Source organism: Malaclemys terrapin, chromosome 9 (genome assembly GCF_027887155.1).
Source record: "Malaclemys terrapin pileata isolate rMalTer1 chromosome 9, rMalTer1.hap1, whole genome shotgun sequence".
In the NCBI taxonomy this organism is placed as follows: Eukaryota; Metazoa; Chordata; order Testudines; family Emydidae; genus Malaclemys; species Malaclemys terrapin.
Genome location: NC_071513.1, coordinates 67,824,290 through 67,837,200, shown reverse-complemented (window position 1 = coordinate 67,837,200; position 12,911 = coordinate 67,824,290).

The following is a 12,911-nucleotide window of genomic DNA, read 5'->3' as shown; positions in this document are numbered from 1 at the left end:
TCTGGGCAGGCACCAGTGGCCATGGTGCCCACTGGCACCACTGTCCTTGTCACGGGGTCCCCTGCCAATGGCCTGGCTCAGTGCCTGATGGCTGTATGTGTCCTGGTGGAACGGCACGGACCGAGGATGGGTGGACGGGTGCTGCGGCCGAGGTTGCCGAAGAACGCTCGGTGCCCCGGGAGTGATAGGAATGGTGCTTGTGAAGTCGTCTCCTTCGGGACCTGGACCTCGACGTCGAGGACCAGTACCCACATGACGAACTGCTTCGGTATCCATGACGGCGACGCGAAGCCCGGTGCCCTGACACTGAGGTGCCCCAGGGGGAGCCTCTGGCGTGACGTCTAGTCGAGCGGGAGCTGGAACGGGAACGACAACGTCTGTCCCTTCGAGAGCGGCTCCGGTACCCACGCCTCGCAGGTGAGCGTTCCCTGTGCCTCTCTGGGTGCCTATGCTCGCTGGCAGGCGGCGTAGAGGGTCCCCGCAACACCTGTTCTGACGGTGGCGTCTGACCGGCATCGAGGGTGGCCAGGAGCTGCCAGAAGAGTGGCCACTGCGTGCCGAGCGATGCGGGGAGCGATCCTCAGAGCAGGAACTGTGGCTGGCCAGCAGGGTCAGCTCTAGGTTTTTTGCCGCCCCAAGCAAAAAAAATTTTGCTCCTTGCTGCACCCCCCTGCTGCCCCAGCCCTGGGCTCTCCCCCTCCACCTCCATCCCCACCCCATGCCGCCCCAACTCTGGGCTCCCTCATTCCTCCCCACCATTGCCCCCCACACACACCTCCTGCCGCCCCAGCCCTGGGCTCTCTCCCCTCCCTACCTGCATCCTCCTTCCGCCGCAGCCCTGGGTCACTGGTAACTCACTCCCATGGCAGGTCATGGGAGTGAGTTACAGGACAGGATTGGTTCCCATATGGTTACAGAACTGCAGTAAAGTGGAACAATTTTCAGCTTGTGTGATTGGAGGTTATCTGGATGCATATTATAAGACTGTCCTACATAAATGAGGAAAAGTTGAGGTGCCTTTATTATTCTTTTGTTCCACTCTTTCTTTCTATGGGGAATTTGCCAATGCAATATCACTGTCTTCCTTTTACACAAACAAACAAAAAAAAAAGGCAATGGCTGTTGAAAATAGCAATTCCAGTCCTAATAACCACTGGGAAGCATTTCTTGCTCAATTTTATCCTACTTTTTCTACAGCAAGTTACAGTGGATCCATATAGTTGATTTGGGAGAAATCAAGTAACAGCTGCCCAAACTGAGCTTGAGCACTCCTGAATTTTGAGGTGTTCGAATCTGGAAGACAGGTGCTGGGGGGGGGGAGGGGAAGGGGGCTGTGGCTCTGCAGGGGAGCACGGCAGCATGTATGCAGCAGTGTGTCTGGCGCTGCGCGGAGCCAGACACACTGGTCTGAGTGGCATGGTAAGGGGGCTGGGGGATTGGATGGGGCAAAGGTTCGGGGGGGGGGACAGTCAGGGGCAGGGAGAGGGGGGGTTATATGGGTCAGGGGATTGGGGGGGCAGTCAGGGGACAGGCAGCGGTTGGATAGGCATGGGCGTCCCGGGGGTTTGTCGGGGATGGGTAGGGGGTGGGGTCCTAGGGTGGAAGTTGGGGGGGTGTCTCAGGAGGGGGCAGTTGGGGACAAGGAGAAGGGAGGGTTAGATGGGGTCCCAAGGGGCAGTTAGGGGCAGGGGTCCCAGGAGAGGGCACTCAGGGGACACAGAGCAGCAGTGCTTAGATAGGGGGTGGAGTCCTGGGGGGCAGTTAGGGGCAGGGGTCCTGGGAGGGGGTGATCAGGGGACAGGGAGCAGCAGCGCTTAGATAGGGGGTGGGGTCCTGGGGGGCAGTTAGGGGCAGGGGTGATCAGGGGACAGGGGGGGTTGGATGGGTTGGGGTTTCTGTGGGGGGCAGTCGGAGGGAGTGGATGGTGGCAGGGTGGGGCTACCCTCCCTCCCTGTGGAGTGTCCTATTTTTTTAATGTTAGATATGGTATCCCTACTCACAGTGCAGCTCTCCATTCAGGGCAGGCTGCAGCATGAGGTCTCAGCTACCTCCCTCCCTCCCCCTCTTTCCTGTTGGTAATGGCCACAGGAATGCTGGGAAATGTAGTTCTTTCCCTGCTCCAGGGCTGGCTCTATAGGCAGGGAGCTAACCAAGGAACTACAGCTCCCAGGGCCCCCTGTTGGTTCTCAGCTCCCATGCTGGATCCCTGCCGCCCCTGCAAATGGGCTGCCCCAAGCACGTGCTTGCTTTGCTGGTGCCTAGAGCCGCCCCTGCTGGCCGGAGAGGTCTGGTGGGCACCCAAAAGAGGCTTGCCTCGAGACCTGGGGCCCGTACCCGGTTGCGAGCTCGGGACGGGCAGGGACATAATGTCCTTCACAGCCTGCACTACCTCCAGCATTGATGGCATCCATACCGGTGGGGATTCCTGGGCTGACGGTACCAGGCAGCTCCGCTCCACGTGAGTCGGAGGTCTTGAGCCCGGGGGGGACTGAGGGCTGCCCAGGGTGGGACCAGCCTCCCTCTTATCTTTATCACAGTGTCATTGCAAGGCCAGGCCTTTCCCTTGCTTCCTGGAGGGAGAGCGGTGCCGACTGGTCGAAGGGGCCTCACTACGTACCGACGACGTGGTGGCCGGTGCTGAGTCCGATCTGCGTACCGGCGTTGGGGCCAGCGCCGACTCCATCAGGAGAGCTCGAAGTCTAAAGTCTCTCTCCTTCTTGGTCCTTGGCTTGAACAACCTGCAGATCTTGCAACGGTCGCTAATGTGAGTCTCACCCAGGCAGCGAAGACACTCAGCGTGAGGGTCGCTCCTGGGCATAGAACGGCAACAAGAGTCACACGACTTGAAGCCTGGGGCACGGGGCATGCCCCGAGCCCACACTAACAACTGAAGAACAATCCAACGGTACCACTAAGGTCAATAAGAAGGGCTGCAGCAGAGCTGGAGCACAAAGTTCCGACTACCTTCACTGGCGGCAAGAAGGAACTGAGGGTGGGGGGAGCCCGTGGCTCCCCTTATAGCGCGATATACAGGCGCCACTCCAGGGATCACCGCGGTACTCCCCCAGTACGAGTACTGCTAAGGGAAAAACTTCCGGCACCGGTGCACGTAGCGAGCACGCACACCTACTGTGGAATACACAGGAGCAATCACTCGAAGTAGAACCAAAGCGACAGTGAGTTTTCCCTTTTCAAGCTTTTATTAGCTTTGAGTTTAAACTGCTTTTTATGAAGCCAAAAGAAGTGAAAGTAAGCCAGTACTGAATGCTCCACTTATTTACCAGTACACTGCTGCACCTTTTTTTACCGGTATTCCGTACCGGCCCGTACCTGCTTACTTTCACCTCTATAGGGTGTGCAGGTAGTGACACCTAGACTTTAGGCTCCCTAACTCTTCTCATTATAAGACCCCCATCTTCAGCTGCTTATTACTTTTCCAAATTTTAACTGTTTGGGCTAAAATTTTCTAAGCTGGGTGTCTGCCTTGGCCTGAAGGTTTTTGTTTTTTGAGGTTTTTGTTTTAAGTTTCAGTAAAAATAGTTAGGTTTCAGAGTAGCAGCCGTGTTAGTCTGTATCTGCAAAAAGAACAGGAGTACTTGTGGCACTTTAGAGACTAGCTTTAAATTTAAATTTAAATTTGTTAGTCTCTAAGGTGCCACAAGTACTCCTGTTCTTTTTTTAAAAATAGTTAGACTGTTTCTGTGAGTGAGATAGGGGAAAATATGTTGTTTTGCCCCCAATAGTGACTTGGTTGTAAGATTTTTATTTTACATGCTCTAGACCCACTATGTTTTGGAGCAAGCACTTAAAATATGGTAGGGGGGTTGCTGGTATCAGGGATGTGCCTTTTGCTGCTCCCATGGAAAAGCTGCCCAAATTTGCCAAGTTTATGAGTCTTTGAAAAGCCTCCTTTCACACATACTCAGTAGAGACTTATTAAGAGTTTGGCTGCTAAATTCTCTGAAGATTCCATTGGCACTGAGCATGTTCCATTCCCTTGCAGCCTCTCTGTGTGACCAGATTGCACATGCGCATCCCTACACAGTGCCTGAGCAGGCACCATTCTGGGGCTGAAGAGGCTGAGTAGGGTTCTCCAGGCTGCTGTGGCACCAGGCATCAGAACTGAGAATAGGGAGACAGTCTCTCCTGTGCTTTCAGGGCTCCCTCACTGGTGCCCAGGCAGCAAGGAGAAGGGAGGCAGCCTGACTTAGGGTTTTTCTTCACTGCAGCATTAGCTCAAGTTATCTACATTCCACTCAACTCCTTGCAGTTATCCTAGCTCGAGTGAAAGTGGTCACATTGCAGAACAACCCTTGAGCAGCACAGAGTAGCGGAGTCCCCATTGCATTACTAAATTGAACATCAGCAGCACTTCAGCTTCAACCCAACCCCACAAAGAGCCAGCTAGCTTAAATTTAAAGCACCACTTAACTCTAGATAGAGATTTTTATATGTGCATAGATGTTGGGGTAGGGGCATCACTCAAGTTCAAGCTAACACTGCAGTGTAGACAAACCTTGTATGTATGGAGAGGGGTGTAAAACTGTGGGCAGGGAAAAGCATGGTTGTGGATAAATCCTGATCATTGATTCAAATTGTATTGTACTTTATTAATAGGCGACAACCTGACTCTGCAAGAAGAGGCACAGAATACTCTTTTGTTGAACCACTGTACAGGGGCTCAGGATTATTACTTCAGTTCCTGACTCTGACACAGACTTTCTGCGTGACCTTGGGCAAGTCACTTAATCTTTCTGTGCCTTCATTCCACATCCATAAAAAGGGGATAATAATACTCTGTCACGCTTAATCTGTCAGGTCTGTTTCGACTGTGAGCTCCTCAGGGTCTGGACCGTCTCTTAGTAGGTGTTTGCACAATACCTACTACAAAGGGATCGTGATCTCAGTTGTGGGCTCTAGGCTCTACCATAATACAAACAATAGAAAATAAACTGACTAGTGAGATATGCAGTTGTTTTGAATCCCAGTGATCCCTGGAGGTGTTAGTGTGAGGTAGATGAGTCCTGGAACAGGGTAAAGATTAGACAGAAGGAAAAATGAAAAAGCAAGTGTAAATAAAAGGGATTTCCATTTGCTTTGCTGAGATTCTCTTACAATTTGCTTACAGTAATTTATTTACATAGTGAGATGGAGCAAGGTGATATTTTTAAATGCTGCAGGGCATTCTTCCAATCATTTGACAAGAAAGCACTACACATGCTAGAAAAACCAAGTATCTACTCTTGTAATGCAGGTTCATTAGGCAACAGATTGATTTATTGTATTGTTTCTTTTATAAATTATTTTCATTATGTTCTATCGCAGTACATGCCTACTGCTCTGGGGGAATATGCAGGAATGAATTGAACAGTGTGTGTAATAGACTGCTTTAATTAAAATAGTGTAATGCATATTTCAATGGTATTAACAAAAACAAAATAGATTTTTGTTTTCTGGGTAATTGAATATATTAAAGCTCAGGTGCTTTGCTTCTATTGTTTAACCCTCTGAGGTCAACTTCATTTGGTGTTCTAAAGCAGACGGAGTTCATTTACGTCCAAATGTTTCAGTTGGAGAATTTTCCTCTCCACTATTGGCATTTTCTCCTGTCCTCTCGGCCCATGCATGTGTGTAGCAGCACTACTGAGAAACAGGAGAGCATAACCCTCAAATTCAATAAGACTCTTGATTCCTTCCAGTGCCTTGGAGTGAGGTCCAGAGGTGAGACACAGTTCCGAGATACAGGAAACCCCATTACTCCTGTGCACTTTTTGACCTGATGTTCTGTGGTGACAGCAATAGTACACCACCATAATTCCATTAGTTAATGAACACTTCAAGAATGTGTCCATCATAAAAATACACTTAAAATTATAGTCATTCAATTATCTACCTTTTAAAGTAGCTTCTTTTTTCCTACCTTATTAAAGTAGGTCAATTACGAATTTTTTTTTCCTTCAGCCCCTCAAAAGTTTACTTCTTTTTAACTTTGTCAGTTAGCAAGATGATAGACTGAAAGATAAGCAAACAGATTGCAATAATGATGGCTGAATTGTAAATAAATAAAAAAACAAATAAACAAAACAAAATAAAAACAAAACATTCTGCACAATCCTAGTAAATTAACAATGGCATAGAGATGGACTAGCTGTCCTACAGTAAAAAGAACAGGAGTACTTGTGGCACCTTAGAGACTAACAAATTTATTAGAGCATAAGCTTTCGTGGACTACAGCCCACTTCTTCGGATGCATACAGAGTGGAATAAATATTGAGGAGATATATATACACACATACAGAGAGCATAAACAGGTGGGAGTTGTCTTACCAACTCTGAGAGGCCAATTAAGTAAGAGAAAAAAACTTTTGAAGTGATAATCAAGATAGCCCAGTACAGACAGTTTGATAAGAAGTGTGAGAATACTTACAAGGGGAGATAGATTCATGACACTGTTTATGCTCTCTGTATGTGTGTATATATATCTCCTCAATATTTATTCCACTCTGTATGCATCCGAAGAAGTGGGCTGTAGTCCACGAAAGCTTATGCTCTAATAAATTTGTTAGTCTCTAAGGTGCCACAAGTACTCCTGTTCTTTTTGCGGATACAGACTAACACGGCTGCTACTCTGAAACCTGGCCTACAGTGGTCACCATTAAAAAAACAGTCTTTGCTACTAGTTTCCACCTATTGTATCTAACATACCACAACATTCCCCTAAATATTATAAGAAATACAACTTTTGTCTCTCTTGGCAAATGTGAATTTTTTAATGGAGACTACTGTACAGTAATGGTTCATTTCAACATCTATATACTATGATTCTATGAACATATACACTCTCTATCATGCAATAGGGAAGTACACAGCAATTTGGATTCTAAACTCCTATGCCAGATTCTTTATCCTACTCCATCCCCTTTGTGCTGCTTCTGAGGTAGAAAGGGAAAGCAGTTGTAGCTTGCCTGCTGAGGATACCCCAACTTGGGGGAGTTGCTACAGGTGAACAGTTGGCATAGCCAGATTTTTGACCACTCTTCCTTCCCATACCCCATCCACAAAGGGTGTGGTGGAGGTGGGGGTGTGGAAGGGTTTAGAAGAGGAGTGGGCTAATGTACTGTTCTCTAACTATGATGTACTAGTGGATGGTCTCTTACCGATAGTTGCCAGATATTGCAAGTTAATGCAACCTCCAAATGCTGGTGCTAAGAAATAGGGAGCCAATTACCACCTCCTTGATGACCCTCCCTCACTGCTGTACTCATTAAATCTGAGCTATAAATTATATTGTTTACAGCAGAGATGTGAGGACTTAACAGATTCTACCTGATGGTAGGGAACCTTATTAGGTGAAATCCTGGGCCCCTCAAAATCAATGGCAACACTCCTTGGCTGCAGTAGGGTTAGGATTTCACCTATTGTTTTATAAAGCCTGCGATATCTGGCAAGCACGTGAATGTAGGTGAAAGTGAATTAAACTTGTATATCTGGGTGGATGGGAGGGATAAGAGGGCTAATTACAGAAGAAAGAAATATAATCATAATGACAGTAAAAAATTAATATAAATCTAACAATGTAAGAGCAATAAGAGGTTTGATAATGGTTGTGTAGGTTTGGATATGTCAAGTATAAGAATAAATAAATGACCAAGGCCAAGCAGAACTTTTGTAACCCAAAAAGCAGCAAAGCCAGATACTCCAGAATGTTCAGTAGGGACTTCATTATCACCAATCCCGATAACAAGGGAGATACCCAGTGATGGGTGGCAGTACAGGATCCTAGCGCATATATTTTGCCTCACAAATTTGTCATCCCCATTTAAAAAAATTATCATATATTTTCTAAGTGTTCTGTGGGAACTCCTTTACCCAATAACACGTTTTAAACAATGATTGTTCTGCCTTTTATAACAGAAGAGTGGTCCATATTAGTAGCGAGTCATCAATTCACTGGGTTTCATAGGAAAACTCTTATTACTTTTAAGCACCTGCTTTACGTCTTCTGCTCACTTCCCATCGAGGAGCTGCAGATAGAGCTTGATTCCAAATAGTTCCCATAAAAGAATAGAACACTGAACTATTTTTACATACACTTTAGTCTTTATAGTTTCCACTGCTATGGAATTAATGTGACTTGGCTGGAACCCCAATTACTTCTGGGTTGTAATTTATAAAGCACCAGTCCAGATTTAATTTTTTAAAAGAATGATTTCCCACATGTTAACGTTATTAGTCCACTTTTTAGATATAATCTCTCCTTTTCTTTCCTTGAAACTGGTCATCTTTTAAAAGTCCTTTTCAGGGTCTTCGTGAAATGGGTTTTAAGAATAGGAATATGCTTATAAGTGAAAAGCATTTAAAGAATGTAGGTAACACGACAAAATGATGTGTTTTGGATATTTAACATTTCCAAGGCAAAATGAATCAATACACTAAAACTCTAAATAAAGCCCCAGGAATCTGATTACTAGAGTTATCAGAATTATTAACTGCAAATAAAGTATGGGAAGGATTTCCCCTTTATTCTGTCTTTATAGTCTCAGTAAACTGATCTTGATTTCTATGGTGTATTTATTCCTTGTAAATATTCGCGGAACAGTTTATGGAAAGAAATGTCAGGCTATTGTTCACAGACTCTTTATTTTGACAATTTGCGTGTCATTATTTGTGGTGCGTGATTGGTCAATGAAATTGTATTGTTTACACACCCTTGCCAGTATGATTGAAATGTCTTTAAAAGGAAAATAAGGCTGGATGAGAAATAGTAATAATAATTTATTATTTTATTATTATATATCTGTATTACCATAGCAGCTAGAAGCTCCAGCTGACCTTGGTCTCCATTCTGCTAGGCAGAACATTTTCGTGAACAACTGGAGATCAACCAAATACTCACAATCAAATCATGCGATGAAGCAAATTTGCCACCTTTATTTGCAACCCCACACCCCCAAAAATACCTCAAAGAACTGAGTCAGATAACACCTTTAAAGCACAGACCTATGATGTAGCTCCATAGCACTCCAGAAAAAGCTCAGAAAGCAAATTGTACTTTAGCGCTGTCAAGCTTGATGAGCGTGTATAACTACTGAAAAGTCCCATAGAAGTGTTTGGTGAGTATGTCCCTCTGCAGCCAGCCAGCCATTTTTCACTGGTTGTTTGTGGCTATCATTAGCTATTGGGATAGCACCTGGGCTAGGCGCTATACAAATATATAACCAAAAGATAGTCCCTGCCCTAAAGTGCTTACAGTCTAAGTACAGAAAGGGCTTAATCCTGCAAGGTGCCAAACATTCTGACTCTGATCCAGCAAAACACTTAACCACAAGCTTAGCTTCAAATGTGTATAGTTCCTTTGACTACCATGAGACCATTTATGTGCTTAAAGTTCAGGAAATTCAACTCTGATGCAGAAGGATTGAGTGCTGATCCAACACAAGGGGGTCCCGATCCCGATTGGAGCCTCTGTGCCCTCCCGTAATTCAAAAGGCAAGAACAAGTACTGATGAACTTGTTTAGGAAAAAAAGTATAGTAAATTATATGCACTTTGCAAAAAAAAGTAAGAAAAATAAGATGTATGAAAAAAGTACATTTAAAATTAATAAAAGCTAGGATACATGGGTGAGCCTATAACACTGAATCACTCTCTTCACAAAATAGACGATCAAGGAAATCTTTTTCACTTGTAGACTTTCAAAATGCATTACAATCAGCAATGATATAAGAAAAATCACACAAAATAATTTCACCCAAGAAAGAGCTGAATTGGGAGCTAAACTTTTAAAAAACTATTTTACAACCCACGCTTGAAAGGCCCACAGGAATCAATTTAGTTCATTTGCAAGCATGCTCAAACCTTTGAGTTAAATCTTTACCTAACCTACAGAAGCAGTCCCAGTAAAGTGAATGTGCCCTCCCTTTAAAGTCTCTCTCTCTTCTGATATCTGACCCAGGTGTGTTCTGTATGAAATTTCTATGAGGTGAAGGGGGAGGGGGAATCAAGCAAGCATACTAAGGATCCAAACTTGCTTTAGAAGGACCATCTCTTGTGCTGTCATTGACATTGGAGCAGGATTTGCTCCAGCTATTAACATATTTTACTATACATGGCTTTCATATCATGGTGTAACAAAATGAGCAAACTCATCACCAGATTCACTTGTTTGAATGTTATAGTCTCATCCCTTATCCATTGTTTGCTACTGTCTTTTTAGACCCCCTGATCCTGCAAAAACTTGTGTATGTGCGTAATTCTACACACTTTCCAAGTGCCATTGAAGTCACTTGTAGTCACAAAGTTAAGCATGTGCTCATTGGGACTGTGTGTGTGAAGAATTGAGGACCTTAGATTGTAACCCTTCCATGGTGGGAATTTTTTTTTCTTCTGTGTTTGTACGAATTGTCTGTGCACAATGGGGCTCTTTTCCTGATTGGAATTTTTAGTCACCACCATAATGTATCATGATCCATTATATATAATTATGGGTTAATAATATGACCAGTAGCCAAGCTCTACTGCTAGATGAGATGTCCTACTTTCTCCTATTCTGTGCCATTATTGAATGCACACAGATTGGCCTGCACTTTGTCTTATTTAAAAAAAAAAGAAGGCAACTTGTTGCTTTCAAATTGCAAGGAAATGGGAAACAGTTTCTATTTACTGGTCTCAGACAAGCCACTAATGTAACTTAATTTTCCATAAATAGTGCCTCTGCATCATCTGACTTCTGCTATTTTTGTCTGTTAATAAGCTATAAACACTGACTCATTCGTATATAGCATCCCTGAAAGACAAATCTATTCCACTGCAATGGTCTCTAAATATGATTTTGATAGTTTTGCTTTATACGGTAGTTCTGGCTCCAAACCAAAACAAGACCTGATCTTGTAGCACTTATTGAGTTTAGCTCCTGCTGAAATCAAGGAGGGTTTTTGTGTGTTAGAGGTTACAGAACTGGGCTTAATAATAACTAATAAAACATCTTTGTGATCTAAATGCAAAATATTGATTTTCTTTTCCTGTTAGTCAGTTGAGGATGGACCTCAAAAGTTTATCATTCACATTCTTTTTGAAGAAAAGCACCTAGAACCCAAGGGCTTTATTCTGATGTCACACCAGAATCAATAAACAATAAGGCCAATGCACTTACACCTCTGTAAAACCAATGTAGGACCCTCTTGCAGCATGGGAGATCCATGCATGTGGACCCCTAGACCCAGGCCAGGTAGTCTGATTTAATGGATTGTGAGGCAGGAATGGGAATGAAGTGAGACCCCAGCGGGGCCTCAAGTGTTTATCTGCATCTTTCAGGACAGTAAATGTTTGCTGAAAAATCTTTCACAAGAACAGGATTTCTCACACGATAGAAGCTTTTCCCATGGCATTTTTCCACTTCCCTATTCCATGCCCTGTTTGAACCCAGACATTACAGAGGTGAGTAAAAGTTTTTTTTTAAATGGAGAAAAAAACCTGAACTTTTCTGAACCTCAAACCCCTGTTCCCCCCAAACTTAATATTTGGTTAGAGTTTGGGGTGAAGCTTCAGAGTGTTTTTGATTGTATCTGAATCTGTTCATCCTAAATGTTATGCTTTTCACTCATGTAGGAAGATCTTCATTTCTGCTCTAGACCTTTTACGTGGCATAAAGTAGCCAGAATAACGTAAAGGGGCCCTGAATTCTCCTGGTGCAAGCAGTGTGGGGGACTGCCACACAGCAGCCTTCCAAGGACCCTCTCACAAGCCCTGTAGTAGGCGGGTATGCTGGGATCCAGGGTTAAGGGTGGGAGAGTCAGTGGGGACTGTGACTATAGCATGCATTGCTGTGGAGATTCTGGGCAGCTCTGTAGCCCGGGAGGCTGCTGTAATTTAAATAGATAGACTGGGGGCGGGGAGGCTAAGTTGTGCTAGGAGTTTCTCCAGCCCCTGGAGTAGCCCATGAATTAGAGGACATAATGGTGTCTTAAAAGCCAGTCTAGCCACCCTCACCTCTCACTCTGGGTTGATGGTTCTGTGTTCCATGTCTAAGAGGTGCAGGCCAGCATCTCACCCCGGATGCTCTGATTCACAAATACGTAATGGAAATGATCCATGTATGGGGATTTGGAGCAGAAAGCTGCCTGATCATCTAGTATGGCATTTACATAGAAATGTGTATTGACTTAATTAGGATTTAATTTATTAAATTATATTAGCAGCAGCCTAAATGTACAGCAAAAATGACTTGTTGGTTTACGTATTTGGAATAATACATGACAGTGAAACTTCTTATCTATTTTATGTGATGCGGTTCTATCAATAAGCAGACTGAACTGTGGTTAAAACAGAACAAACACACTTCCCTGAATACCCTTTCTAAATGGAGCATGTTTTCATTGCCTTTAGTACATTGTATATGATTTTTGTACTGTGATGGAACAAACTTCTGAACTGAAGAAAAAAACAGCAGGATATTTAAAAATGAAAAGGTATGTCTTAGAAATGTATTATCCAGAGGTTTAGAAAATGGATTCAATTTAAATGACATGACAGATAATGAATCCATCAAAGTATCTGCGCTTTGAGTCATGAAACTCCTGAGTTATAAAAGAAAGCTTCAAATGAGACACAAAGGGGGTAATGGTGGTGGGGAACAATTCTTTAGAAATACATATTTAAATATTATTTTTTGATAAAATATTATTCATTACAGGCAAATTACTACTCATAATTAATCTTGATTATCTATTTTTAAACAAACATGGGGAAGTAGAGGCAGAGTTCAGATGTGCTTCAGATTACACCCACTCCTTTTGCATTTCATGTACAAATATGTGATAACAATTACCTAGTAATAATTTTTAAAATACTAAATTGGATGGAATAGTATATGATCTAAGCTAAGATATTAGATGTGTGAAGGAATCTGATGAA